General features: G+C 42.7%; 1 protein-coding gene across 8 annotated transcripts in view; it reads right to left on the bottom strand.

Moving 5' to 3' along the window:
* The window catches only part of ARNTL (aryl hydrocarbon receptor nuclear translocator like), a 91,328-nt gene extending 63,864 nt beyond the window's left edge, over window positions 1-27,464 (bottom strand). The window contains exons 1-2 of one of the 8 annotated variants that reach the window (XM_043515725.1): window positions 27,317-27,438; window positions 10,001-10,084 (exon numbers count right to left, since the gene is read on the bottom strand). The gene's annotated coding sequence lies outside the window, so the exon portion shown is untranslated. Of the gene's footprint in view, window positions 1-10,000; window positions 10,085-11,256; window positions 11,355-15,327; window positions 15,504-27,316 lie in introns of those variants that run through there. The other 7 variants (XM_038404617.2, XM_043515721.1, XM_038404620.2 and 4 more) reach the window with 7 other exon arrangements.
* Between the last annotated feature and the right edge of the window lie 319 nt (window positions 27,465-27,783).

Below are 27,783 nucleotides of genomic sequence, written 5' to 3'. Positions count from 1 at the left end.
ACTTTTCTCAGAGGTCACTTTTTCTAAATCTTGTATTATTTTTGTTGCTCTCCTCTGGCTTCTCTCCCATTTATCCATATCTTTCTCAAAATGTGCTTTCCAGAACTGGACACAGTACTCCAGCTGAAGCCTGACCAGTTTCGAGTAGAGTGGGACAACTATCGTGTAATATACTCCTGAATAATTTTAACCTTTTCATGACTGCATCGCACTGTTGACTGATATTACATTTATGATCCCCGGTAACCCCCCAGGTCGTTTTTAGCAGCAGTTCTGTCTAGCCAGTTATTCGTTTTGTAGTTGTATATTTGATTTTTCCTCCTAAGTATAGTACTTGGCAGTTGTCTTTACTGAAATTTATCTTCTTGATTTCAGACAAATTCTCCAATTTGTCAAGATCATTTTGAATTCTAATCCTGTCTCCAAAGGGCTTGCAACCCCCCCCAGCTTGGTGTCATTACAAATGTTATAAGCATACTCTCCACTCCATGATCCAAGTCATTAATGAAAATATTGACTATTACGGGACCCAGGACAGACCCCGCAGGACCGCACTAGATATGTCCTCCCAGTTTCACAACAAACTGTTGATAACTACTCTTTGAGTATAATCTTTCAACCAGTTTTGCACCCATATTTAGCAATTTCATCTCAAATACATTTCCCTACGGTGCTTATGAGAATGTCAGATGGGATCATGTCAAAAGCCTTTCTAAAATCAAGATATAGCATGTCTACAACTTACTGTCTAGCCACTTCTTTCTACAAATCAAAGAAGGAAATTAGGGTGGTTTGACATGATTTGTTCTTGACAAATCCATGCTGGCTATTACTTAGAACTCTATTATCCTCTATGTGCTTACAAACTATTGTTTAATTATATGTTCCAGTATCTTCCCAGGTATCAAAGTTAGGCTGACTAGTTTATAAATCCCTGGATCCTCTTTGTTCCTCTTTTTAAAGATGAGTAATATGCTTGCCCTTTTCTATTCCTCTGGGACATCACCCATCCACCATGAGTTCTAAAAGATAATTGCTAACAGTTCAGAGATTGCTTCAACTAGCTCCTGAAGTACATTAGGTGCTGCTGACTTGAATACATCTAACTTATTTAAATATTCTTTAACCTGTTTTCCCCATTTTGGTTTGCATTCTTTATCTCTTATTGTTAATATTAATTGTGTTGAGTATGTCATCACAATTTCCTTTTTTAGTGAAGCATGAAGTAAAATAAGCATTCAATACTGCAGCCTTCTTCAGGTCATTCATTATTAGCTCTCCTTCCCCTAAAAGGCAAATACCTTCCTTCATCTTTCTCTTGCTCTGAATGTATTTAAAGAACCTCTTCTTATGACCTTTTATGTCCCTTGCTAGATGTAACTCATTTTGTCTTACCCTTTCTGATTTTGTTCCTACATGCTTGTGCTGTTCTTTTGTACTCATCCTTAGTGATCTGTCCATGTTTCCAATTTTTGTAGGATTTGTTTTTGACTTTTAGGTCATGAAAGAAATCTTGATGGAGCCACACTGGCCTCTTACAGCGTTCTTATATTTTCTTCACTTTAACATAGTTAACTGTTGCGCCTTTAATATTGTCTCTTTGAGAAACTGCCAGCTCTCCTGAGCTCTTTTTTCCCTTATGTTTTCTTCCCACAGGACCCACCAGTTCTCTGGGTTTGCTAAAGTCCATTTTTTGGAAGTCTATTGGTCTTATTCTGCTGCTCACTCCTTTCTTTCCTTAGAATCATGAAATCTATCATTTCATTCTGTCTTTCACCCAAATTGCCTTCCACTTTCAGAACCAAGTTCTCCCAGTTGATCAGAATCAATTCTAAAATTTATTGGAAATTTTGTGTTTTGTCTTATATCTTCCCAGACATCTGCTGGAAAAGTAAAAGTCCTCCATTACCAGGTCATATGTTTCTGTTTGTTCTAGAAATGACTCACCCACCTCCTTTTTCTTTATTTGGCGATCTATAATAGACCCCTGCAGTGATGCCACCACTATTTTTTACCCCTTTTAATATCTTTACCCAGAGACTTTCAATTAGCGTGCCTCTCACCTCCTTCTGGACCTCATATCTAAGGCTACATTTTAGTCATGGGTATTTTTAGTAAAAGTCATGGACAGGTCACGGTCAGTAAAGAAAATTCATGGCCTGTGACCTGTCCATGACTTTTACTATATACCCCAGACTAAAACTTGGGGGGATGGCTTGGTGGGGGAAGCCCTGGGGGCACCACAGATGCTGGGGGAGGCAGTCCAGGGGGCACTGTGGTACTGAGGGGGCACCGTGGGAGCTAGGGATAGCGCGGCCTGGGGAAGCTCTGAAGGTGCTGGAGCAAGGGGCATAGCCTGGGTGTTGGCCAGAGGGGCGTAGCCTGGGGGGGTCACCCTAGGTGCTGGGGAGGGGGCTACGGACGTACTACAAGTGCTCGCATGGGGGAGTCAGGGCCTGGGGGGGCACCACAGGTGCTGGGGGTTGGTGGGGCTGGGGCAGGCTCCCTACCCAGCTCCTAGGAAGTAGCGAACCCAGTTCCTAGCTCCAAGTGCTGCCTATGCTTCGCCCCAAGCCCCAGTTCTGCAGCTCCTATTGGCTGGGAACTGTGGCCAATGGGAGCTGCGGGGGCAATGCCTGAGGGCAGAGGCAGCATGTGGAGCTAGAAGCTGAGGAAGGAGAGTTGCTGTCACCCTTCCGGGGAGCCCTCCCCCCCAGATAAGTACTGTCCTGCATCTCAATCCCCAGCCCTGAGCCCCCCCACACCCAAACTCCCGATGCTAGTGGGTGGGTGGGCCCCCAAGTCTGCCCCAGCAGCAGCCAGTGCAAATGGCTCAGGGGCTGCTAGAGCTGCTCAGGCGGCTCCAGAAGTCACAGAATCTGTGACTTCCATGACAAACACGGAGCCTTACTCATAACAAGTGTATATATTCTTGATGTATAATTCAGCACCTCCTCCCTTTTTTTCTGGTCTGTTCTTCCTTTCTCTATCAATATTCCACTGATAATTGGTATCACAGAGACTTGGTGGGATAAATCTTAAGTCTTACATATTATAATGACTGAGAGTTATGCAGATCAAAGGGCAGTCCCGATCAGTGATCAGCATTCATGCAAGGGGTCCAATCATCATGAGACCTAATGCAAGGGGATGGTACAGCAAGGCAGCTGGTGGGGTCAGTGTGGGGCAGCAAGGCAGGATAGGTGGGGCAGCAGGGCAGGCTCAGATGCAGTGGCATGGCCAGGTCAAACACGGCAGCCAGGCAGGGTCAGGTGAAGCAGCAAGGCAAGGTTGGGTGGGTCTGAACAGCAACCAGTAGGCAATGGTTTGTTGCTCAGGCAAGGCCAGAAGAGAAACAGTTTATTTACGTTTGGATTTTCTCAGAGACCTTTTTTCACTCAGCTTCCCCAGAACTCATTTTGACTCCAGCCTCCGTCACTCAGGTAACTTTATTTGGCATACAGGAGTCCTACACTCAGTTAGACTCAACCGGAGTGGCAATGGATGCAGAATACATCACAGTTCCAAAGTTACTCAGAAACCCTCTCCGTTTATATACACATTCCATTGCATTTGCTTGGCTTGGTTACTTTGCAGTAATTAATCCCTCTGCAACATGCACTGTCTATGGTTAAACTTCCTCTTTACATTCCTAACATATTTTGTTCCTTGTTATCTAGTTCACAGTAAATAAGGCCCTGGGTATTCTCCCTCTTTTCTTAGTTGGCTCTGACATTCTGGCCTTTTAGCCTACTGACCTATTTACTTATCTTATATAGCACAAACATCTTGTTTTCTGCCTAATGATTCATTTATGTCCCTCATCCTAGCTTTCAAAGAATGAGGCCTCCTCCCCGTGTTAATTACTTGTTCACTTCCTCATTTTTTTTACAGCATGTTTTGTGATGATAATTATTCACGTGAAGCCAGGTCTCAGCTACAATCTATTGTCACCTGCCAATCAGGGTCAAGATTGTGTGGCCAAATCAGGAAGCAGGTCACAGAACCTAGAAGCTGGCCCACCCATATCTGTGAATTCTCTGGTAACGTCCCACTGTGTTGGTGTGCATGACAACCAAGGCTACTTCCTAAATACCCAGGGTCTTGACATCACAACCTCCCATTTGGTGCAATTTCACACCTGAGGTCAGTGGGTGTCCCCCCCGCCCTTTTTTAGGGGTATGTACATGGTGAGCTGGTTTCCAGCCCTGCCCCTCAGGGACATATCTTTGCGAACCAATAAAATACCACAACTTTTCTTTGCATATCTGGGAGTCCAGATCTCATGCATTAGCTACTCTTGTCCCTGAATCTGAATTGGTGTGGAAGGAGGTTGGTTTTGGTTGGGGGAGAGATTGTGAGAGAAGGAAGCATGAAATACATAATGCAGCTTTAGGGATAGGGAAAGCTGAAGCTCAAAGATTACTAGGTTGATTGGGCTGCAGATCTAGTAAGGACCTACATATTGGTGGTCCAGCTTGTGGACAGGGTGGTCTGTTTTGAGGTTTTTGGCCACACCTTCTGCCACACTATGTAAATGGGATCTTCCTGGCTGTAGCGATAAGCATAATGTTAGTACGCCACCTTGGCCACATCAAAGGGTCACTTCAGCTTCTCTTGAGTTTGTGGAATGTCATGTATCAGATCTGAGGCTGCGGGGAGGAAGTGCAGAATGAAATCAATGTTGAAAAGCATAGTGGTGGGGGGGGGGAACCAGACTCACCTGACTTAAGGCATGATCAGCATTATTATGTGAATTCTGTGTATGGAATCAATGAGGAAAAATATGAAGCACTGTGGGCATGATTCCAGGATCTGATTCCCTCTTTCTGATTAGCCATCTGTTTGCATATAATAGGTAGTTGAGGTATAGAGATGCACTCCTAGTAAGTTGAATACTGCCCTCCAAAACCATGAGATAAACTAGGATCCCCAATCTAAAGTAATGTGATCTAGGTGGCCATGGAGGTGGAAAACATGGGAGATAAAGAGTTGGTGTCCTCAGTGGTGGGGAGCTGTGCGCAGCTGTAATGATCAGCAGGGCTTGAACCTAGGCCTGCAGGACCACCATCCCCATACTACCACCCACTGGCAGCTTCAGCCTAGCCACTCCCCGTGAGCTTCAATCTGTAGAGCCTGCATGCCACAGAAAGTTCTGCCTTGAATGATCCAACTTGTCTTAGTTATCCCTGTTAGGATCAAGGAACCAATATAAGTAGGGTGGGTCTGTGTAGCAATTAATGGGCAACAGTTTGCTGCTCAGACAAGGCCCGAAGGGAAGAAATAAGTTTATACATAGTCACCAGCGAATCAGGATCAACACTGTGTAGGGCCCCTCAGGAAACAGATCACGGACCCCTAGAAGCTGGCCCCCTCAAGCCTGTGTATTCCCTGGTAACCCAATATATCCATGTAGCACAATGGCCAAGGCTGCGTCCCAAACACCCAGCAGGCCTGGCTTCCAGGTTAAGGACCTGATGTTTATTAATACTTCCAGTTCTTCCTGTTTATTCTCCATACTCTTTGGATTTGGGTATAGACACCCAAGATATTGAGCAGATTCCCCTACTGTTATCCCTCTTGCTGCTCCTATGATTCTAGGATATTTTTCCATTTCCCTCCCCTTTAGCGCTCTGTTAAAGTTCCTTGTTTAAATAAATTAAAAAAAAATCTACCTGGGGGCTTTTGTCACCTGTCTCTTTGAACCTAGTTTAAAACCCTCCTCCCAAGGTTGGTGAGTTGGTGTGTGAAGATATTCTCCCCCTTCTTTGTCAGGTGGATCCCATCTTTTCCCTGCAGTCTTCCTTCCCAATGCAGCATCCTGTGACTGACGAAGCCAAAGTCCTACCATCAACACCATCTATGCAGCCATACTTTCATCTCCAGAACGCATAGATCCCCACCTGGGTGCTTATCATAAACTGGGAGGATGAACACACCACCACCGTCACCCTTGCTCCCAAATCCCTCCTGTCACCACTGATCTGATCAGGATCATACCTATCATTTGTACCTAGGATGAGCAGCAGGGGTAGTAATCAAGAGGGACAAACGAGATTTGGCAACCGTCTTGTAATGTCTTGGATGCAGGCTCCAAGCAGACAGCACTGCTCCTAGTATATCATGTCAAGGTCAGCAAATGGATGCCTCTGTCTAGAGCCCTGCGCAGATACAAATTTTGTATCTGCATCCGATCCACAAAAGTGGTCCACGGATATCTGCAGATTTGCAGGGCTCTCCGTCTGTCCTGCTCAGAAGATAGTCCCTGATCATCTTGACTTTATGTCTCCTCCTTGTGTGTGGTGGCCGAGAGTCTCATGGCCTTGGAGGCAGGTGGCTCCTCTCCTTCTGTTGCCAATACAGCATACCTATTACTGCTTTTATCTTGCCATACATTACTAATGTAATGGGATGCGTTTCATGGCACTCTCTAAAGGTGGAGTACATACTATGAAAATTTGTGAACAGCTACTTTAAAATATGCTTACTAGTCTTTTAAGGCTTCACTTTAACAAAAAAAAAAGTCAGCTAACTATATCAATCCCCAATGCACACAATCCTCAGGCAAACAAAAGCTTAAATGAATAGATGAGCATTGCCTAATATCCAGACAAATTTGGATTTGATGAATCCACCATTCTATAGTCAGAATAATAATGAGCGTGCGCCTTGCGACTGCTCTCTTCACTTTTTCAATATATTTAGAAGAGTACAAAAAGGCAAGCAAAAAAAGCAGTGGAGAAAACTATACATGGAAACAAGAACTGAGATCCACAAATAGTAAATGACTGCACCTACAGAGAGTGGAAGATGATGGATTAGATCAGCCAGAGAAAAGATTTTGATGAGTACCTTTTGGCAAAATGTGTAAAAAAAAAAAATCTACAGAATAATTAACCATTTATGAGACGCTTGCAGCATACTATTGCCATGAAACAACAGATCCAGCCAATTTACCTCATGGGGAGACTAATTTGCATTCAAAGGTGGAGAGCTACAACATCCTACCACAAACATTACATTTTACTGGTGGGGGAAAATTATGAAATTTTTCTTCACTAAATAGGAATCTACTGCTCCATCAACCACTGGTTTTATTCCTGCCTTTTCCAAAGTCTTGGAGGCTAGCAAGAAGTTCCTCTCTTCCCTCCCCATCCTTCCTTGCAGTCTGCTTGTCAGTACCCTTTGCAGGCACGCCCAGTGAACTACACTGATATTACTCTCAAGCCATGCTGCCAGAACCAAACAAGAAAAAAAACAAAGATTAATCTTGAGACAACAAGTTGAAAACCTCCATCCCCCTTTCCTCCTTCAGGATAAGAAAAGTATGAAATAAAGCAGATATGCTATCTCTCTCTGACAAGAAATCTCAGTTACCAGAAGTTCAGAAGTTGCTGAACATAAATGGTCTGTGAGGACCCAGGATTATTCTCATTAGAGAAGACAAAAAAAAAAAAAAAAAAAAAGATGAGTAAAAAGTATATTAGTCTGTCATGGGAATCCACTGATCCATTATGCTTGGAACTACTGGGACTTAGCAAGCCATAAGGAATATCCAACTGGGAGACAAAAGAGAAAATGCCTCAAGTGGAAACATATCAAGTCAAATGACATAACATTTTTTTTTTAAAAGGTCTCAACAGATGCCCTCCAATGAACAAATGAAGGATTTTACATCTGAAAGCCACATCAGATGAAGAAAATTACATGAGTTTTGTAGGACTTCATGAACAAGTGTATGGAAGCCTCAGTAGCTGCTCAGCAAATCTCATCTGAAGAGACGTACCACTCACAAAGTAGCGGTAACTCTGCTGGAGTTTATACCTTCAAGAGACTCATTTAGATGCTTATAAGCTTGGAAAATAGACAACCCATTTAGAAATGACTCTGCATCACTTATTAAGTCTCTAATAAAATACCATTAGAACATCTGGCTTCTTCACTGTTCAGTTCTATGTAAGTAAAGCTTTATTGCCCTGCTTGTCTCTGAAATGTGCAACTAAATGCGCTTGTCCTAAATTATAAACATGGCTTCGAAAGAAACAAGAGATAGTTGATTGGTTTAAGTGGAAGGCACCATTTTTTTTCCCCATCCTCTGACTTTAATTAACCTTATTTGGAAAATAAATTGAAGATAAGGCTCCAAAGTTTGCTAAACCTTCAAGTCTACGTGACACCACGAAAGGAAAGCAAACTTTCAGGTCAGGAAATACAAGGACATTTCTCACAATAGCTCAAAAAGGGGTTTAGTAAAAGATGCCAATGTTCCAGTGGGTGGAAGGTTGGGCAGTCTTTATACCAGTGTTGCTTTCAGAAAATGGGGCATATAGATGAAGCAACAAACTAGAACTGGGAAGGATAAGACATCTTGCTCAAGGCTAAGAATTATTCTCTGAAGAAACTAGAGCTCAGAATCTTACAGGGAAAGAAAAAAAATTAAACAGTCTAGTGGAAAATTCAGAACATGGACAATCTTCTTTCTATATACTAGATTCCAGGTCCTCCAAATTCCCTGTCAGAGCAGTTGATGGAAGTGTTTCTGGATAATGACAGGTTTCAGAGTAGCAGCCGTGTTAGTCTGTATTCGCAAAAAGAAAAGGAGTACTTGTGGCACCGTAGAGACTGACAAATTTATTTGAGCATAAGCTTTCGTGAGCTACAGCTCACTTCATCGGATGCATTCATCAAAATGCATCCGATGAAGTGAGCTGTAGCTCACGAAAGCTTATGCTCAAATAAATTTGTCAGTCTCTACGGTGCCACAAGTACTCCTTTTCTTTCTGGATAATGTCCACTTTTATAAAAGTGGTCATTCTGACAATAAACCATCTAAGAGATATGGTTGTTCAGAACCGAACTATCAAGTGACCCTGATGAATGAGGTCCTGAGAAATTGGCAGTATCCACATCTGACATACTTACATGTGCCTCTGGGGCCAGGAAGCAAGACTCAAAGTTACTTAAGTTCAATCCTGGCTGACAACCCTAACTATAAGGAGGTAAAGAATGGAAAAGCCTCTCTCTATAGATTCAGAGAGAGAAACGATAGAGAGTGTGTCCATTCTTCAGGCCTGTGTGCACCAATGCCAAGAGAAGGACTTGGTAATTTTTTTGGTGGATTTACGGAAGGATCAAAAATGCAATCTGATTTATACCAGCAGGTCTTTACTTACTTTCTCCCACATCCGGCTTCAATGCTAGGTCAGTTGGGCTGCCTGATGGTCTTGCCAAGGACAAACATTAGAATCTTCTGCCCTTGAAACACAGTCCTCTGGCTTTCATTTTTTGGTCCATCTTGGTGGCTGAGCTAATCCATGATGGTTCTGCTGTAGCTCTCCATATGAATGACTGCAGTTCATAGAGGGACCTTAGGAAGGAGGCTGACAACTCATGAGGTAGATGTTGATTTGGAATTCCAGACACCACCTGTCCTGAGCCCTGTAAGGCCCACGTGTCCATCCCATCAGTCATGCAAACCTGACAAAGGTTTTCCCACGAGATAATATGGTGATCGCCACCAGTAAAGTAACAACTGGACATATGGAGGGATTGTCAATAGGCAGTCCATATCATAATTTTGATAGCTGCAGTGTGGCCTTTAACAAGTGAAATTTATCAAATTTAAGAAGACTTCTTACTGATGAACCAATTTTTGTCAGGGATGGACCACCTGCAGTAAATTTTCTTCAAGATGGGAAAGATGAGATTGACTGGCTAAGCTATTTTAAATGAATGGAATGAATCAATTCAACCAAGACCTTCATGTCTGTCTTCATTAAGAAAGAGGCAATCTTAAACCATCTGATTTAAAGCAGGAGCAAAGTTACCCTTCATGAGCAGAGGGCTGGTGCAGAAACTTATGTCTATGGGAATTCTCAGAAGAAGAGGTCCATTTCCATGTTTTGAGGTATGGTAGTTATGGCCCTTGTTTAGAGTCCTGAAAGAGAGGAGAACTCAGTCCTCAGCATTGAGTGAAATGCAGGGGAAGGGGAGGGATTACCTGTTGAGTTGCGAGGGACTCGTGAACAGGGAAGTCCATGTGGCTTGGATTTGTGAGAAATTAGTCAAAACAGGCCAAGGGAATCTGAGTAAAGACAGAATGTTAAGATGCTTAAGTGGGATTGGCCTGGTCTGCATAAGATTTAAAGCTATTGAGGTAATTGGTCACTTGCAGCTTGAGGGGGGAAACTGAGAAGGGAGACAAGGAAGAGGCCTCTTGGATGAATCAGAGAGTCAACAGTGGGAGAAGCAAAGTAAGGAAGAGAACTTGTACCAGGACTGTCCTTGAACACTAACAGCCAGCCTCCTGTGCAATTCAGGAGGAGTAGTCCAACATTTCTTCCCCTGCTAAATCACCTGAGATTTGATAGCTGCTATAGTGCTGGAGCAGGTTGAATAGAGAAAGCAAGCTCCAGGCTAGGAAAGCGAGACAGGCATCTGCTGAAGAAAAGCTTCAAAATAAACTTGAAGTCGTTGGTGAAGTCGTTCCTACTAGTGCAGGAAGCCAAACACTGGAATTGGGAGACTTTATTGCCAGCTGGGACCTACTGAGCCACTGACATAGCTAAGGCTCTATTGCCAGGGAAGGGGAGTTTCCAGCCATCTTTCTCCCCTCAAGATTCATTTCCAGCTGCAAAAAGATGGAGAAGTTGGTTTTAAAGACAAAATAAATAAATAACCCTGAGATAAAGCCCTCAGACAGCTGCTGAGGAAACTTGAGGAAAAGGAGAAAATGGGGGCACCAGGCAACATCAGTACAGTTCACCAGTTGTGCCCATAGCAGATGTTGACAGGCAGATAGTATTTCCTACGTAAATCAATCGAATGTCTTGTACGATTCTTTATCTTGGGAAGGGGAAAGGGAAGAGAGAAACCACAGCAATTTCAAGCCTGATGCAGCAGCAGATTCCCTTGATTCCGTCAACTGTCTAATCACAAACCCAGACACTCTTGCCCCGCCCCTTCCGAGACCCCACCCCCACCGCTTCTGAGGCCCCACCCCAATTCACTCCATCCCCCCTCCCTCTATCACTTTCTCTCCCCCACCTTCACTCACTTTCACCAGGCTGGGGCAGGGGTTGGGGTGTGGGCTCTGGGCGGTGGCTGTGGGGTTCATAGTGTGGGAGGGGGCTCTGGGCTGAGCCTGGAGCAGGGGGTTGGGATGCAGAAGGGGAGTTGGGGTGCAGTGTCTGGTAGTTTGGGCGTGAGGGGGCATGTGCAGGAGGGGGGTGTGGGCTCTAGTCAGGTGGCACTTACCTCGGGCAGCTCCTGGTATATCCGGCTCCTAGGCTAAGGGGAGGCCAGGCAGCTTCACGCACTTCCTGCGGGCACTGTCCCTGCAGCTCCCATTCGCCCCACTGCGCCGCCAGACTTTTAGCGGCCTAAAAAAAAAAAAAATCTACCCGATCGGCTTCAGTAGCCTCCAGGAGATGGAGCCTGCTTCCTAGAGACTCCTGGCCAATCCGGGAGAATATTAACAGCATAGACCAGGATAAATCAGGTGCCCATATATATATAGATATAGATCTCTCTCTCTCACACACACACAGCGACATCTAATCAAATTGAAAGGTAACAAAAAACTTTAAAAGTGATTTATAGGACTCATTTCTGTAGTACAACACAATTAATTTATGCAACTCATTGCCAAAAGATATCACTGAGGCCAAAAGCTAATTAATAATCAAGTAGGATTAAAAAAGCCACACACAAAACCATACACTTATGCTTCAGGGTAATACACCTATCACATATGCCTATCATTAGCTTCCTGGGAAGAATTTTCCCATGGAGGGGTAACGGATGTGGGTGTGTCAAATTCATCCTGTGTAGGTGACTAACTTAGTACTATTATTTAGGGCTATCAATTAACTACATTTAACTTACGTGATTAACACAAAAAAATTAGGGCTGTCAAACAATTTTTAAAAAACGATTTGCGATTAATTGCACTGGTAAATAATAAAATACCATTTATTTAAAAATTTTGGATGTCTTCTACATTTTCAAATATATTGATTTCAATTACAACAGAATACAAAGTGTAGAGTGCTCACTTTATTTTTTATTTAAAATATTTGCACTGTAAAAACAAAAAAAAAAGCATTTTCAATTCACCTAATACAAGTATAGTAGTGCAATCTCTTTATCAAGAAAGTTGAACTTACAAATGTAGAATTATGTACAAAAAGTAACTTCATTCAAAAATAAAACAATGTAAAACTTTAGAACTTACAAGTCCACTCAGTCCTACTACACCCAATCGCTCAGAAAAACAAGTTTGGTTAAAATTTGCAGGAGATAATGCTGCCCACGCCTTATTTACAATGTCACCTGAAAGTGAGAACAGGCATTTGCATGGACCTGGAGTGTCTAGGTCCCCAGCTTTCTTGTCAATTTCATGGCAAGACAGCCTACAGACATGTAAGGGACACAGTGTCTACAGAAAGAAAAGGAGTACTTGTGGCACCTTAGAGACTGACAAATTTATTAGAGCATAAGCTTTCGTGAGCTACAGCTCACTTCATCGGATGCATTTGGTGGAAAAAACAGAGGGGAGATTGATATATACACAGAGAACATGAAACAATGGGTTTATCATACACACTATAAGGAGAAAGAAAAGCAGTACTTGTGGCACCTTAGAGACTAACATTTTACCTTCAGTCCTTTCGGTATAATGTCCATCTGTTTGCATTTGGAGAGGAAGATGATGTCTGTCTGTATCTGTACGAGTTTTTTCATGAAGTTGACAGATTTCCACTCTATACGGCTAAATTCAGTGCCTTGCATAATGACAGGTTTCAGAGTAGCAGCCGTGTTAGTCTGTATTCGCAAAAAGAAAAGCAGTACTTGTGGCACCTTGTTAGTCTCTAAGGTGCCACAAGTACTGCTTTTCTTTTTACGAATACAGACTAACACGGCTGCTACTCTGAAACTGTAAGGAGAGTGAGCACTTAAGATAAGCCATCACCAGCAGCAGGGGAGGGGAAGGAGGAAAACCTTTCATGGTGACAAGCAAGGTAGGCTATTTCCAGCAGTTAACAAGAACATCTGAGGAACAGTGGGGGGTGGGGTGGGGGGGAGAAATAACACGGGGAAATAGTTTTACTTTGTGTAAAGACTCATCCATTCCTAGTCTCTATTCAAGCCTAAGTTAATTGTATCCAGTTTGCAAATTAATTCCAATTCAGCAGTCTCTCGTTGGAGTCCGTTTTTGAAGCTTTTTTGTTGAAGGATAGCCACTCTTAGGTCTGTAATCGAGTGACCAGAGAGATTGAAGTGTTCTCCAACTGGTTTTTGAATGTTATAATTCTTGACGTCTGATTTGTGTCCATTCATTCTTTTACGTAGAGACTGTCCAGTTTGGCCAATGTACATGGCAGAGGGGCATTGCTGGCACATGATGGCATATATCACATTGGTAGATGCGCAGATGAACGAGCCTCTGATAGTGTGGCTGATGTGATTAGGCCCTATGATGGTGTCCCCTGAATAGATATGTGGACAGAGTTGGCAACGGGCTTTGTTGCAAGGATAGGTTCCTGGGTTGGCGGTTCTGTTGTGTGGTGTGTGGTTGCTGGTGAGTATTTGCTTCAGATTGGGGGACTGTCTGTAAGCAAGGACTGGCCTGTCTCCCAAGATCTGTGAGAGTGATGGGTCGTCCTTCAGGATAGGTTGTAGATCCTTGATGATGCGATCTCTATCATGCATTCCTACAACTACAATACCCACCTGCTGAAGTGAAGAAACAGATTGACAGAGCCAGAAGAGTACCCAGAAGTCACCTACTACAGGACAGGCCCAACAAAGAAAACAACAGAACGCCACTAGCCATCACCTTCAGCCCCCAACTAAAACCTCTCCAACTCATCATCAAGGATCTACAACCTATCCTGAAGGAAGACCCATCACTCTCACAGATCTTGGGAGACAGGCCAGTCCTTGCTTACAGACAGCTCTAATAAATTTGTTAGTCTCTAAGGTGCCACAAGTACTCCTTTTCTTTTTACGAATACAGACTAACACGGCTGCTACTCTGAAAAGAGTCTATAGAGACACTGCATCACCCTAACTGCATTGACACAAGCTTTACGCCTCTTGTAGAGGTGGAGTTGGAGTAATGTCAGCATAGTAGAGCTTTTACATCAGTGGGAGGAAGACCGTAGTGTAGACACTGACATAAGGGCTATATAAGCTACCTTATTTTGACCTAACTGTGTAGCGTGGACCAGTCCACAGTAAGTGATAGCCAATTCCTGGAAGAATTTACAATCTAATTTGGAACAAGATTGAATAAGTGAGCATGACAAACAAAAGGAGGGAAGATGGGGAGAGAGTACAAGAGCACAGTTTACATAGGCTAACAATTGCATAACTTGAAAGTTTCAGACAGTTAGCATTTAAAAACTGATTCAAAACAATAACATTAAATCAGCTATCCTCAACTGATGCATAATCAATCTGTCATTGGTTGGCTAGGAAGAGAGGAGAGTCTCCAGTAGGAGAGCATAGCAACCTGATGGATTTATTCAGGGAGAATCATTCTATGCATAAGCACAAGTGTGAAAGAAGGTATAGACACAGGAAAACCTGACTGGCAGAACAAAGGAGGCAAGGGACAACACAAGACAACTGCAGTCAAGTAGGAAGGGGCCTTGAAAGAGGGAACAAGCAATTCTGACAACATACTTATGAAACAAGAGGAGATGGACAGATTTAAAAAAGGAGTCATCAGTGACAGGCAAGGAAGATGATCTGAGTAGCTTAACTGTGGATGGTCAGTGGGCTAGATTTAAAAATTAGGACTAAATATTATCTTCAAACTGCATTGAAGCACCCACTGATAAGAATCGGAGGTCTGCATTATTACTTTTAATTAGTAAAGTTATTGTTCCACTCAGTGGGGAAAAACAATGCCAGGCACTTTTAGGACCACCGCTATTGCTCCCTTTGTTTGGCCACTGGTGTATGTAAATAGTTGATCATACACACAGTTTCTAGAACTGCAGAAATTAGGCACACAGCTGAGTACTTAAAAGCTAGATATTCAAACAATTTAAGTGTCAGAGTGATGCTTAAGCATCACTGTCTTAAACAAGGTTAGCTATCTGAGCTGTTTCAGGCTGTTTGCAAATTCAAAGAGAAAAGCATGCACTGGTTTACATTCTGCTCACATTTTAAAGGTTTTTCTAGCCCTTTTGGTTGTCCCAAAACAAAACAAAAAAAACCAAAACCACCATCACAATTCAATACTCCCTCCTTTGTCTCTCAAAGAATGCTTAAATTATGTAGAATTTGGATCTGCCAAGGGGACCAAATAAATACCTTAAGATAGCTGGATCCTCTGCACACTGGGTGTTTGACACCACTGTTCTATGGGCAGTTTATCTATAATTGCCCTTAAGAGAATGTTTGCACCTTCCTCTGAAGCATTTGGAACTCCCCATGGCACCTAAGACACTGGACTCGCTGGACCGATCTCATATGCAAATCCTATGTTCCTAAAGTAAACAGATATTCAACAACCATTTAATTTTTATAACAGCAACTAAAACAGGGAATCTATTTCACATAATAGAAATGTTATGAGAAATAAATCAGAATAACATGTGTCAATATCCTTACACATTTAAGTTTATTGATAAATTTCCATACTATTGTACAGCTACTGCGGGATGCAGCTAGCTATCTCCCCACTCCATTCACACAGCGTATAATACTGCAATGCTTAGTGGAGAATCAAGTAACAGACATCTGAATTTCCTCAATTACATGAGTTTTAAAATCATGCCATGGAAGTCATTTTAACAGTGGTTTGTTAACAATTTAAAAAAAATAAATAAATAGGCAAAATTCCTACATGGAAACATAACAGACACTACAATTTGTGACAGACAGAATCTGAAACCAGAAAACTTCAGTTTGTTTTTACATTAAGTTGTTAAAGGTCTGGCATAACGCACAAAAGCCACACTGTACTGGATAAAGGCTGAAATTGTCCTTAACTAATTTTTCATTTCAGTGGGAAGTAAGATTACCTACTGTCCTAAGGCTTTTTAATAAGAGTGCCATTTAGGAACACTAGGTGCAAAACTATCTGCTACAGAGACTAAAGTGATTTTCTGGGGTTCTGAATTAATACCAAGAGCCGAAGATAAGTGTTTTTAAAGAATATACACCATAAGGAACAGTGGCAATGTAGACAACTTTTCCATTTAATTAATTCCAAGTCTGTAACAGTCTGTGTAAATCTACATATAGGGATTGTTTTAAATTGTAGGTTTGGCAGCATTGCATTCTGGGAAAGGAAGCAGGAGGGGGGGGAAAAAAAAGCAATTCCTGTTCCTCAGTGAAAGAGAAAGGAAGTAAGGATCAAGACTTGCAGTGGTTCTTCTGAGAGTTCCTGGAAAAGGGCCAGGCTGTGCTAAAGAGCCTGAAAAGTAATAGGTTTTGGATCTCTACTAAAGGGAGGAGACAAAAGGCAGGGTCTCTCCATAAACAACTATGCATAAGGCTGGGTGACAGTGGCAGATTCTTCCTGCAGTCCTTCACAGCAGGTAGAAGGCTGAGACAAAGCCAGGAGGAGGCCAAGAAAGAAGTTGCAGAAGTGGGTGAATGAAGTTACCCAGGGCATTGTAATAGAGTATGCAGAGCCCCTGGAGCCCCTAGGGTTTCTGAGACAGAAAGAGAAAGAAAAGGAAGGAAGATATTCCTCTTCACCCAATCTCCACTGTGGTCAGATGGGAGGTGGTCATAACCCTGGCAGAGAGATTAGAACCAGACAAAAGGAAGACTGGTATTGTCCAGTTTGGATCCTATAACCAAGGGAAGAAAATATATGTGGGGAATCCTAGTATAGAGGAGAATATATCACACAAACCTTAGGGAAAATACTGTGACCAGGAGAAAGTGAAGAATGCCAGACAATGGTTAGAGCAGAGGTGGGCAAACTATGGCCCGTGGGACCGTCCTGCCCTGCCCCTGAGGCTAGCCCCCAGCCCCTCCCCTGCTGTTCCCCCTCCCCCGCAGCCTCAGCTCACTGTGCCGCTGGCGCAATGCTCTGAGCGGGGTGGCTGCGAGCTCCTGGGGCAGTGCAGCTGTAGAGCCCGGCCTGACCCGGTGCTCTGTGCTGCACAGCCATCTGTCCTGGTGCAGCCGCGTGGCCAACCACCGGTGCTCCAGACAGCGCGGTAAGGGGGCAGGGGAGTTCGGGGGGGTGGGGAACAGGGGCGTTGAATGAGGGCAGGGGTCCCGGGGGGTAGTCAGGAAGGAGAGGAGGGGTTGGATGGGGTGGCGGCTGGCAGTCAGGGAAGGGGGTTCCAGGGACAGTCAGGAGACAGGGTGGATGAGGCAGGAGTCCCGGGGGGACTGTCAGGAAGGGGGGGGGTTAGATGGGGCAGCCAGGGGGCAAGAAGCATGGGGGGGCAGATTGGGGGCGGGGACCAGGTCATGTCTGGCTGTTTGTGGAGACACAGCCTCCCCTAACCGGTCCTCCATACAATTTCAGAAACCTGATGCAAAAGCAAAGCAAAATGTTTTTAATCTGGAAGAAAATTAGGGATGAATGGAATTTATTTCTTCATGGTGAAAATATTCAAATAAACTTTTGAATTATGTTCCTAAGAATAGTCTTGATAATAAGTTAACTTGGAAAGGTCACACAGACAATATAATGCAAAAGTGTAAAAGTAGGCTGAACTTGCTTAAAAGTATAGCTGGAAACAAATAAGGTACAGATAAGAAGGTATTGATGATGTATAGAGCATTGATAAGACTAGTTTTAGACTATGGATACCAAGCTTTTGGTTGAGCCTCAAAAACAACTCTTAGAAACATGTAACTGCTCCAGACCCAACCTCTGTGATTGGCATGTGCTCAACGATACCACCACCAGAGCGTGTTTGTTGCAAATAGCCACTGTAGAAGCACCTATAAATCTAAGGATGAAACTATCAGATCTAACCTTTTGGACAACGGTCAAAGGGAATCATGGAAACAGAAGCACCCAACAGCTTTATGAGGCTTGCTGGGAGCTCAGTAGACAAAATGATATGGATTGCCAGAGATTTCCTCATATTATTAGAGTTAAAAATGGGTAAAGGAGATATTTGAAAACAAAAAAAATGAGAACTAAAACTTTCCAGTCATGGAAAATCAAATTACAGCTGGACACTTATATCCCACATTTGTAGATTTGGAATAGTATGAAAAAACCAAAGGGAAGGAAAAAAACAAATATTATAACTAATCACATTTCTGAATTTTATTTATGAAAAAGGGAGGCAGCTTTGCCAAGTCTATACCAATGAATCAAAAGATGACAGCACAGGTAGAGTAGGAACTGCATACTATGTTCCTATTCTTGGAATACAGAAGTCTAAAAAGAAAAAGGAATACTTGTGGCACCTTAGAGACTAACAAATTTATTTGAGCATAAGCTTTCGTGAGCTACAGCTCACTTCATCGGATGCATTTAAGGTGCCACAAGTACTCCTTTTCTTTTTGCGAATATAGACTAACATGGCTGCTACTCAAAGAAATTTAAAAGGCTATCAAATGATGTGGCTGTTCTGAAAACTGAACTAATGGGAAAAACATTGGCATTAACCTGCATAAGATACGAGCAACTGACTGTAGCTGTAATTTTATCAGATTCCTTGTCAGGCATAATGACAAATCAGAACAGGGACTTTAGAAAGCACAAATGGCATAAGTGAAATAATTCTCCTAACTACAGAAATAACGCAAGCAAATATCTGTGGAGCAATAGCATTGATTCAGGCAAGTATTGGAATATCTGAAAATGAGATGGCTGACAAAGCAGCAAATCATGCTCTAAAAAAACAAGGAAGTGAATATTAAGATACTTGCCTACTTAAGGGTATCTAAAAGTGTGGTCACCAAAAGCTTACAAAAGAATGGCAAGAACTATGGACTAAAGAAACAAAAAGGATGGAAGTTCTATGATGTATGCTTAAAAATCAGAAATAATACTATTCAATCACGATAGAAAAGTGAAGTATTCATTTGTAGAGTGTTAGCAGCTCACTCTGCCTTAAATGGAAAATTAAACTTATTAAAAAGACATAAAGGCTGTGTAGTGTGTGCAAAACCAAAGTAACTGTTGATCATGTTCTACTTGTGGGCAATATTCTATGGAAGGAAAGTTTCTTAGGAAGTCTTTGATTCCAAGCCAACTCAATTTTTCCTTAAAGAGACTAATGAGAATGTTAGGGAAACAGAAAGGGGGGGAAGGGGGGGAGTGGGAAGAAGAGAAGGGAAGCTTTGTGGCATTTCTTTAAGGATACTAAAGAGTTATTTTCAAACTTTTTTCATTTGCAGACTGCTAAAAAATTTCAAATGGAGGTAAGGACTTCTTGGGAAATCTTAGCTATAGTCTGCAGACCCCAGGGATCTGCAGACCACAGGTTGAAAACCACTGCACTAGACTGAGTGAAAGGATATTAAAAAAAAAAAAAAAAAAAAAACACAACTTGGCTAACAAAGAACGAATGAAGAACGTGGCAGAGGACCAAGTCACAGGAAGAGGTGAACTACTGGAAGACCAGAGCAGCCATCAGCAGGGGGCAATAGGCAGAGAGAGAGAGAGAGAGAGAGAGAGAGCTGCTATGCCAAGCCTAGCAACAAGGAGACACTCCAGCAATAAGTCCACTATTTCATACCATATATTAAATATCTTTATAATATTAGTTAAACTGTACACCCAGACACTGACCCAAAGTACAACAGTTTTTACCCACAGTCTTCTTTGGGTACAAAGTAAAGAGAAACCTGCGGCTGGCGCATTCCAACCAACTTGGGCTCACAGGGCTCGGACTGCAGGGCTGTTTCATGGCTGTACAGACTTCCGGACTAGTACTGGAGCCCGGGCTCTAGGACTCTGCAAGGGCTCAAGCCCAGAAGTCTACACAGCAATGAAACAGCCCCACAGCCCAAGCCTCGAAAGACCAAGTTTGGCTGGCACGGGCCAGCCACAGGTTTTATTTTGCAGAGTAGACATACCCATAGGATTCCAGTGCTGACCCATGAATATATCTGATGCTGTGTCCCATAAGTAGTTCATGTATCATTGGCACTGCGCTTCTGATTTTTATACTCACTCATGTCCTTGGAAGATCTTACTGTGACATTGTGAGAGGTATAATTCAGTGGTGGGCAACCTGCGGCCCATCAGGGTAATCCACTGGTGGGCTGCCAGACCGTTTGTTTACATTTGCACAGCCTCCCGCAGCTCCCAGTGGCTGTAGTTTGCCATTCCCGGCCAATGGGAGCTGTGGGAAGCAGCGCGTGCCTGGCTGCTGCTTCCCACAGCTCCCATTAGCCGGGAATGGCGAACCGCAGCCACTGGGAGCTGCGAGCGGCCATGCAAGTATAAACAAACTGTCTGGCGGCCCACCAATGGATTACCCTGATGCACTGCGTGCGGCCTGTAGGTTGCAGATTGCCCTCCGCTGGTGTAATTGGTCCACTCCATCTTCTCTCCTTATATTCCTCCTCAGTTCATTTCACTACTTAGTCTTATTGAAAGAAATGGAACACTCAGAAAACAGAACAGTACAGACAAAGAAAGGCTGGCTGAAACTTTTATATGCACAACTTAAGGTGTTCAGATAGTAGAACTTTTTATTCTAAGAATGGACTTGGGCTTTCTGTAATTTCCCCCATGCAGAATATTTGTATATTAAAGCTCTTCCAAGAGCAAGTTATTAAATATTCATATAGATGTTTAATGAATAATCGGGCTATTTAAAGAATCCTTAAAATAAACTACATTTCTTCAAATATACTAGCATCTTGTATAAAATTGGAAAAGCATTTGATCATACTTTGTGTGTATTCAGTTTCTCTTATAGTCAATAAGCTTTTCCTGTTTGTGGGGATCTCTTTCACCACAAAGGAAAGAATCAGCTAAAATATAAAAAACAGGAAAATGTGATTGGATTTTTTTTAAATGGTAGGAGCACTTGGGAGCAGGTGCAATAGTTAAAACTTCTTTTAACTCATTTTAAGTTCAGTATATCTCAAGATGACAGTGACTCCTCTATCCAATAGGTAGTTTAAAGACTGAAAACTCCTTCAGTCGTCTGGTCCAGAACTGACAATATAAGTCTTTGTTTGAATGATAATACCAGTCTTTAAGTAAGCTCATAACACTAACCTGGAACAATTACATCCAACTCTGCATTTTTGTTTTTTCTGGACTGGAGCACAGACTATATTCTGCATAAATAACTAGTCTGTTTAAAAGTCTCGTGGCAGAAGAATTACTTCATTAAAAAATAAAGCTAATTGTAAAACTTGCATCATTAGTTGAGTCTTCTTGGAATCTGAATTCTCCCATACAACTCATGAAGGATTCAAAACATAGGTTTTCTAAGGTGAAGAGCAACTTTCATTAAAAAAAAAAATCTAGTGCTCAATTACTGCATGGTACGTCTTCGATTCTTAGCAAAATTGATAATCTATAATATAGTAATTCACTGAAACTGCAAAAAAGCACATCAGCCCCAAGGTGACAATACCTCTAAATCAGCTTTAAAATACAAAATACATAGATTGCATTAGCTGTTTTTCCCCTAACTTTCATTTCAAAAATCATAGCTGAAGACTGTGAAATCTGTCATGTATCTGAAATCTAAAAACCTCAATGGCAGGATTATTACAAAATGGCTTGGAGGATATGATGCCAATGCAAACTATTCAGAAACTGTGAAACTACCATTCTTTAACATGACAAATGTTAGAAATACTCCTCCACAATGATACAATAACTACTTAATGGGAATTATATTTCACAGTAGCCATACCAGAAGTGTACTATTAAATATTTACCTTAAGATTAAGCTTTCAGACAACAGTACTTCCTTCACATAAGCTGCTATTAAAAAGCCCCAAATCAATGGAAATCTTGCTAATTTAATGACAGGCAAAGAAAATGTTGCCATAAGCAATGACATGTTATGAAAAGTAAATCATATTTTATCACTGTTTATACTTGTTCATGTAGTCTTCTTTAGAAAGTTAATAAGAAATGCAGACTGACTGGGCCATTTAAAATGGAGTATGCCATTTACTGCTTTAACTCCTGTGAATGATATTTCTTAGTCTCTAAGGTGCCACAAGTACTCCTTTTCTTCTTGCTCTAAAAGAAGCCCATTGGCATCCTTCCTACTAGAAACTCCTCCTTCCCCTCCAAACTACACTGTGGCATCAGCCCAGGTTCATAAGTTGTTCTGACTCTGAGTCAGCGGCCAGCGTTACCTCAGACATCGGAGACACTTAATACCAAGCTTTTCAAACATCAGGAGCTCAAAAGGTTTCGCAGAATTTGTATGCTGACTAAGCCCTGGTCTACACTGGGTGGGGGAATCGATCTAAGTTACACAACTTAGTGACATACTTAGATCGATTTACCATGGTGTCTCCACCGCAGTGAGTCAACTGCTGACGCTCCCCCGTCGACTCTGCCTGCGCCTCTCGCAGCGCTGGAGTACAGGAATTGACGGGAGAGTGCTTGGGGCTCAATTTATAGCCTCGAGACAAGACGCGATAAATTGATCCCCGCGCTGGATTGATCGCTGCCCGCTGATCCAGCGGGTAGTGAAGACATACCCTAAGAAATACCCACTGTAGTTGCAAATGAGAAAAAACATGGAACACGGGCTAACAACAGATGACCTTCCTAGGCATTGCTAACCTGGGGGCGGAGGGAAGGAGGAAAATTTATTAGATTTTTACTCTTCAGATTCTTTAGTTAAACACAATCACTGAAAGTTGTGTGTTATAATGTAGTTTGAAATTTGTTTTTAGATATTAGCTACTGTCCGAATTAGTGCAAAGACAACTACGTTAGCCATCAATTTTCTCAAAGGCCACAACTAACGTCTTGTTCCAGTTTATTAAGTCCATCATGAAGCTGTCAAACTGCTGAAACCTAGTGGTAGCTGCTTCGAGGTTTTGCATCTGTTGTTAAAAATTGATTAAATAGACAAATTAAGCTTACAACGTTGAGTGAAAGATCAGGTTTCCAAGGAGATGGAGCCTGGGCCCTGAACATGTAGCCTAACATTACATTTCTTTTCACAGATTGGATTAAAACATCAGATAAAATATGTAGCTCCTATTGTTAGAGTTGTGCACGTAATCTGATGGAAAAGCTGTGGAAATATACCCAAGTAGGTGTCATTTTTATACAGCAGGGTGTATTTAATGCAGAATCAGCCATCATAGTTTAAGGTTAAACAGTTAACTAGCCATGGTTTTTATAAAAGAGATTTCTTTATAGGCTATATTAGATTACTTGAAAACCCAAAACATACAATTTCCCCAACCTTTAAAACTAGAATTTTTCAATTAAATACAGCAAAAGTTAAGATTTCAAAACACATTGTTAACTTGTTGTTTTTCCTGAATCTCTCACATTTAAACAACACTACATGAGGGTACACATTTCATCAGGAGAACTAGAACACTGCATGCACAGTTCTGCCAAGTTCATGTTTTGTGTTAAAAACTCTTTGAAATTTAGGACTTCTATTCCAAGTTCTTCAACCTTGCCATTAGATTTTGCATTTAACTTCCCTTGCTTTCAAGGGAGAAAAAATTAGTAAAGGGAGCAGAAGGCAGCCATATCTGCAAATATCTGAAAATTTTGAGCCAGTTTAGTCATCCCTGTAGAAAGCCAAGTAGAAAGTACTCTAGGTGTATGAGTGAATATGCCAACTTTAAAAAAGTCGTAACTTGTTTTTTAAAATATACAACTTTCTCTTTAAGCTTGGATAGTTGTGTGTGTGTGTGAGAAAGAAAAGCTTTAGGAGAAATGATTCTTGTTTACGCATCCTTCATCTACATGACATTTTTATGCAGATTCATAACTCAACCTGAATAGATTGATCAAATTTTTGAAAACAAAACAAAACAAAAACAAAAAACTTGTTTGGGGCTAAAATCATACTTGGAAAACTTCAGTCCAAAAGTTTTTGATAAAGTTATGAGGAACAGAACAACAACTATAACTCATTCTTAGCTATTGTTTTTACAGTGTTCATAGTTAGTGAATGCTATGGGCCCGATTTTGAGAGCACTCTCCCGTCAGCTTAATTATTCCAGCCCCTTGAAGTGGTGGTAGCTATGTCAGTGGGAGAAGCTCTCCTGCTGACATAGTGCTGTCCATACTGGTGCTTAAGTAGGCATGTTATGTCGCTCAGGGGGAGGGGTGTGATTTAGCCACAAGCGACATAAATTATGTCAACTTAAGCTGTAGTGTAGCGATAGCATCAGTCTATTCAACTCTCAAACAGATATTGGCACTTCTAGGCCAAAAATCAAAGGTACTGTTGTAGAATTTTGAGAGTTAATTTGGTATAATACACCAGAAAAAGATCATCCGATGAAGTGAGCTGTAGCTCACGAAAGCTTATGCTCAAATAAATTTGTTAATCTCTAAGGTGCGACAAGTACTCCTTTTCTTTTTGCGGATACAGAATAACATGGCTGCTACTCAAACCCATAAAAAGATACAGACTTAATAAGAAAAATGGAAATACACTAAGTCTTAAAGGACAGTATTAAGATAGCAGTTCTCATTAAAGATAGTCTAATGTTCATATTAGTTTTACTGATTAGATATAGTTTGTAGTGACAAAAGCTTGAATATTATTCTTTTGGATGGTTATTATACTTTCAGGATTAGAGAGACAAGGTGGGTGAGGTAATATCTTTTACTGGACCAACTTCTGTTGGTGAGAGAACCAAGTTTTCAAGCTTCAAGAAGAAGAGCTTCTTCTGTGTAAGCTCGAAAGCTTGTCTCTCTCACCAACAGAATTGGGTCCAATAAAACAGAGGTTCTCAAAACTGGGGAGCGCGGAATGTATTCTGGGTGTGTGTTAGAAGCTTTAGGAGAGCTGATTCTTGTTTATGCATCCTTCAGCTACTTGACATATTGAAAGTTAAAGAGGGGAAATACAGGGTTTTTAAATTCTGGAATTTGAATAATTTAGTAGAAAGTGGAGGTATCTGAAGAGATGAATTTCTACTGTTCTCAAATGGGACTTAAGAAATTTGGTTTACCAATTATAAACCAATTAAAAATAAAAATTATTGTATTAGGAAGCCACAGTAATTGTTCTCAGTACATTAGTACATTTTATTAAAGTGTATTATATTTACTTTCGCAGCCCATGCTTTATTAAATGCCAGCATCAAGATCAACAGAAGACACCATGGATACAAATAACAGCTACCAAGGAACATCCTGAGCAGCAACAGTACTAAATATGACAACTTCCAAACAGCTAATCAAGAGTAAAACATCTTTTTTATTAAAAAAAGCAAGCACTGGGGGGAAAAAACACCCCACCAACTAAGTGAAAAATTCTAAACTTATCAGCCATCATTTAGATCACTGGGGCAGGGACAGTCTCTTACTTTCTAACACAGTGGTTTTCAACCTGCGGTCCACAGACCCCTGGGAGTCAACAAAAGGTTATCATTACTATAGAACAGTGGTTTTCAACCTGGGGTCCGCAGACTATGTTTAAGATTTCCAGAGGTGTCCACACCTCCATTTGAAAATTTTTAAGGGCCCGGAAGTGAGAAAAAGTTTGAAAAATCACTGTTCTAACACAAGGGGACCTCTACTGGGCCTCTGAGTCCTACTATAAATATGTTTACTATATACATTTTTTGTTCAATACACTATCCCATTCTTCACATAAGCAAACCCTTCACCAGGTTTATTTATGGTAGACAGTAGAGACAGCCAACTGTGGGATAGCAGGCCCACAGGTGACCTAGATAAAGAGGGACCAATACGCTTTGGTTCAGTGATTGAATTCAACTCTGCTAAGTAAGAGAGCAAGGCAAATTTGAAGACTGCCAACCACTTTAAATATGATCAAACAGCAAGACTCTCTGGCCTACTACTCTTTGCCCCACTCTTTCTTCTTCTGACTCTGCAAAATGGTGAAAGAGTTTATTCAAATACTGCTTACGGGGAGGCTGGGAGCCCTCACACTTGGGAGAGCACATGAGGGGACCGAACCACACTTTGTTCCAGCACTGGACATTTTCAGCACAGAATTATTACAATTACTTCAGATTTACAAGTAAAGCAAATTATTTTAACCAATGTACTAAGATAGAGTCTAAGCCAGGGGTCGGCAACCTGCAGCACATGCGCCAAAGGCGGCACGTGAGCTGATTTTTGGCAGCACTCTGCTGCCAGCCGGGGTCCCGGCCGCCAGCCCCGCTCAGCCCGCTGCCAGCCTGGGGTTCTGTCTGCTGGCCCCTGTAAATATAAAATGTATTATTGGCATGCCAAACCTTAAATTAATGAAGACTTGGCATGCCACTTCTCAAAGGTTGCCGATCTCTGCTCTGAGCACTAAGAACTGATGCATGACATCTTCCACCATGTAAACTATAAGCAGTGGAATCCACCTGCAGCTTCTCCTTCTGTGTAATAATAAGCCCATTTCATTCTGTTTGGCTTCTTAGTATTTCATTAGGTTCTTATATAACATGCTTATGGTTAACTGTTGTCATTTATTATACCATACAGCAGGGGGTTATTTAACAAAAATAAACCCCAAGTCGAACCAGTCAGTGTGCCGTATCCATGTCTGGAAGGGAGGGGATGCTGCTCTCCATTCAGAAGGAGGCACTCTGTCTATTCCACCACCTCTTCCCTCAGGAAGCATTGAAAACTATGTACACTGGGGATTGCGAGGGGGGGGGGGCAGGGGGATTGGTGACCTCCAATGTAGATAGAGTGTGTGTGTGTGTGTGTATGTATATATACACACATACAAGTGTGTGTGTGTGTGTGTGTAATATATATTTCTGTTGGGTGTCCACAAACAACCTCTCCCCCCATACAAACAACCTACACCCCTCCATACACCCCCCACGCCCAGACCCTCTATATACCCCAACCCCCTTGCCTCCACCCCTCCATACATCCCCGAAGTCCCAACATACACCCCTCCGTACGCCCCCAAGATACACCCCCACTCCTCCATACACACACACACACACGTAACCCAACACCCCACTCCCTTCCCCTGACCCCTCCATGTACACACACGCCACCACCCTCCTCCGCCTCCCCCACACTCCCCTCGCCCCCAGTCTCTCTTGGACTCCGGAAAGGAAGCGCCCCCCGCCTCTCGCCCCCGCACTCTCCCTGACGGTAACCTCTTCCCCGCTCTGACAGGAGTCCCCCCCCCTTCTCTGCCCCCCTCCCGGGTCCCTGACCGGCACCAGCCCCTCCTCCCCACCCCTCTCTCCTCACCGTATGGGGGGAGGGGGTCGGTGCCCCTCGGCGACGCGGTGAGGGCTATGAGCAGCGCAGGCACCCCCGTCCCTGACCTACTTTCCGCCTGGCTTGCCACTGAACGTCGCACCACTAACCTACTTTCCAGCCAATAGCTTCTCCCCCCGGCCCGAGACCGAGCGCCCTTCTCCGCCAATGAGCGAGCCGCTCTCAAAGGTCGCCGTCCAATGGCCTGCAAGCGGGCCTCCAGGACCAGCCCCTTAGAACTCCGACCAATTCGCACACGCCCAAGGAGAGGGACCCAATCAGAAAGGGACTTCGCAGTTTTCCTCCCGCCCCACAGAAGGTCTAGGTGGGGGCTGGGGAGGGGGAGGCGGGGCGTGCGTGTCCGATGAGGGGGCGGAGTCAGCAGTGGCTCAGCGCTCGGGTTGCGGGCGGGACCCGGATGTAGCGCTGCTGATGCTGCTGGGCGCGCTTTTGACCAG

The sequence above is a fragment of the Dermochelys coriacea genome, chromosome 6 (genome assembly GCF_009764565.3).
Source record: "Dermochelys coriacea isolate rDerCor1 chromosome 6, rDerCor1.pri.v4, whole genome shotgun sequence".
In the NCBI taxonomy this organism is placed as follows: domain Eukaryota; kingdom Metazoa; phylum Chordata; order Testudines; family Dermochelyidae; genus Dermochelys; species Dermochelys coriacea.
Note: the sequence above shows the minus strand (reverse complement) of the source record. Positions and strands in the feature narration are given on the sequence as shown.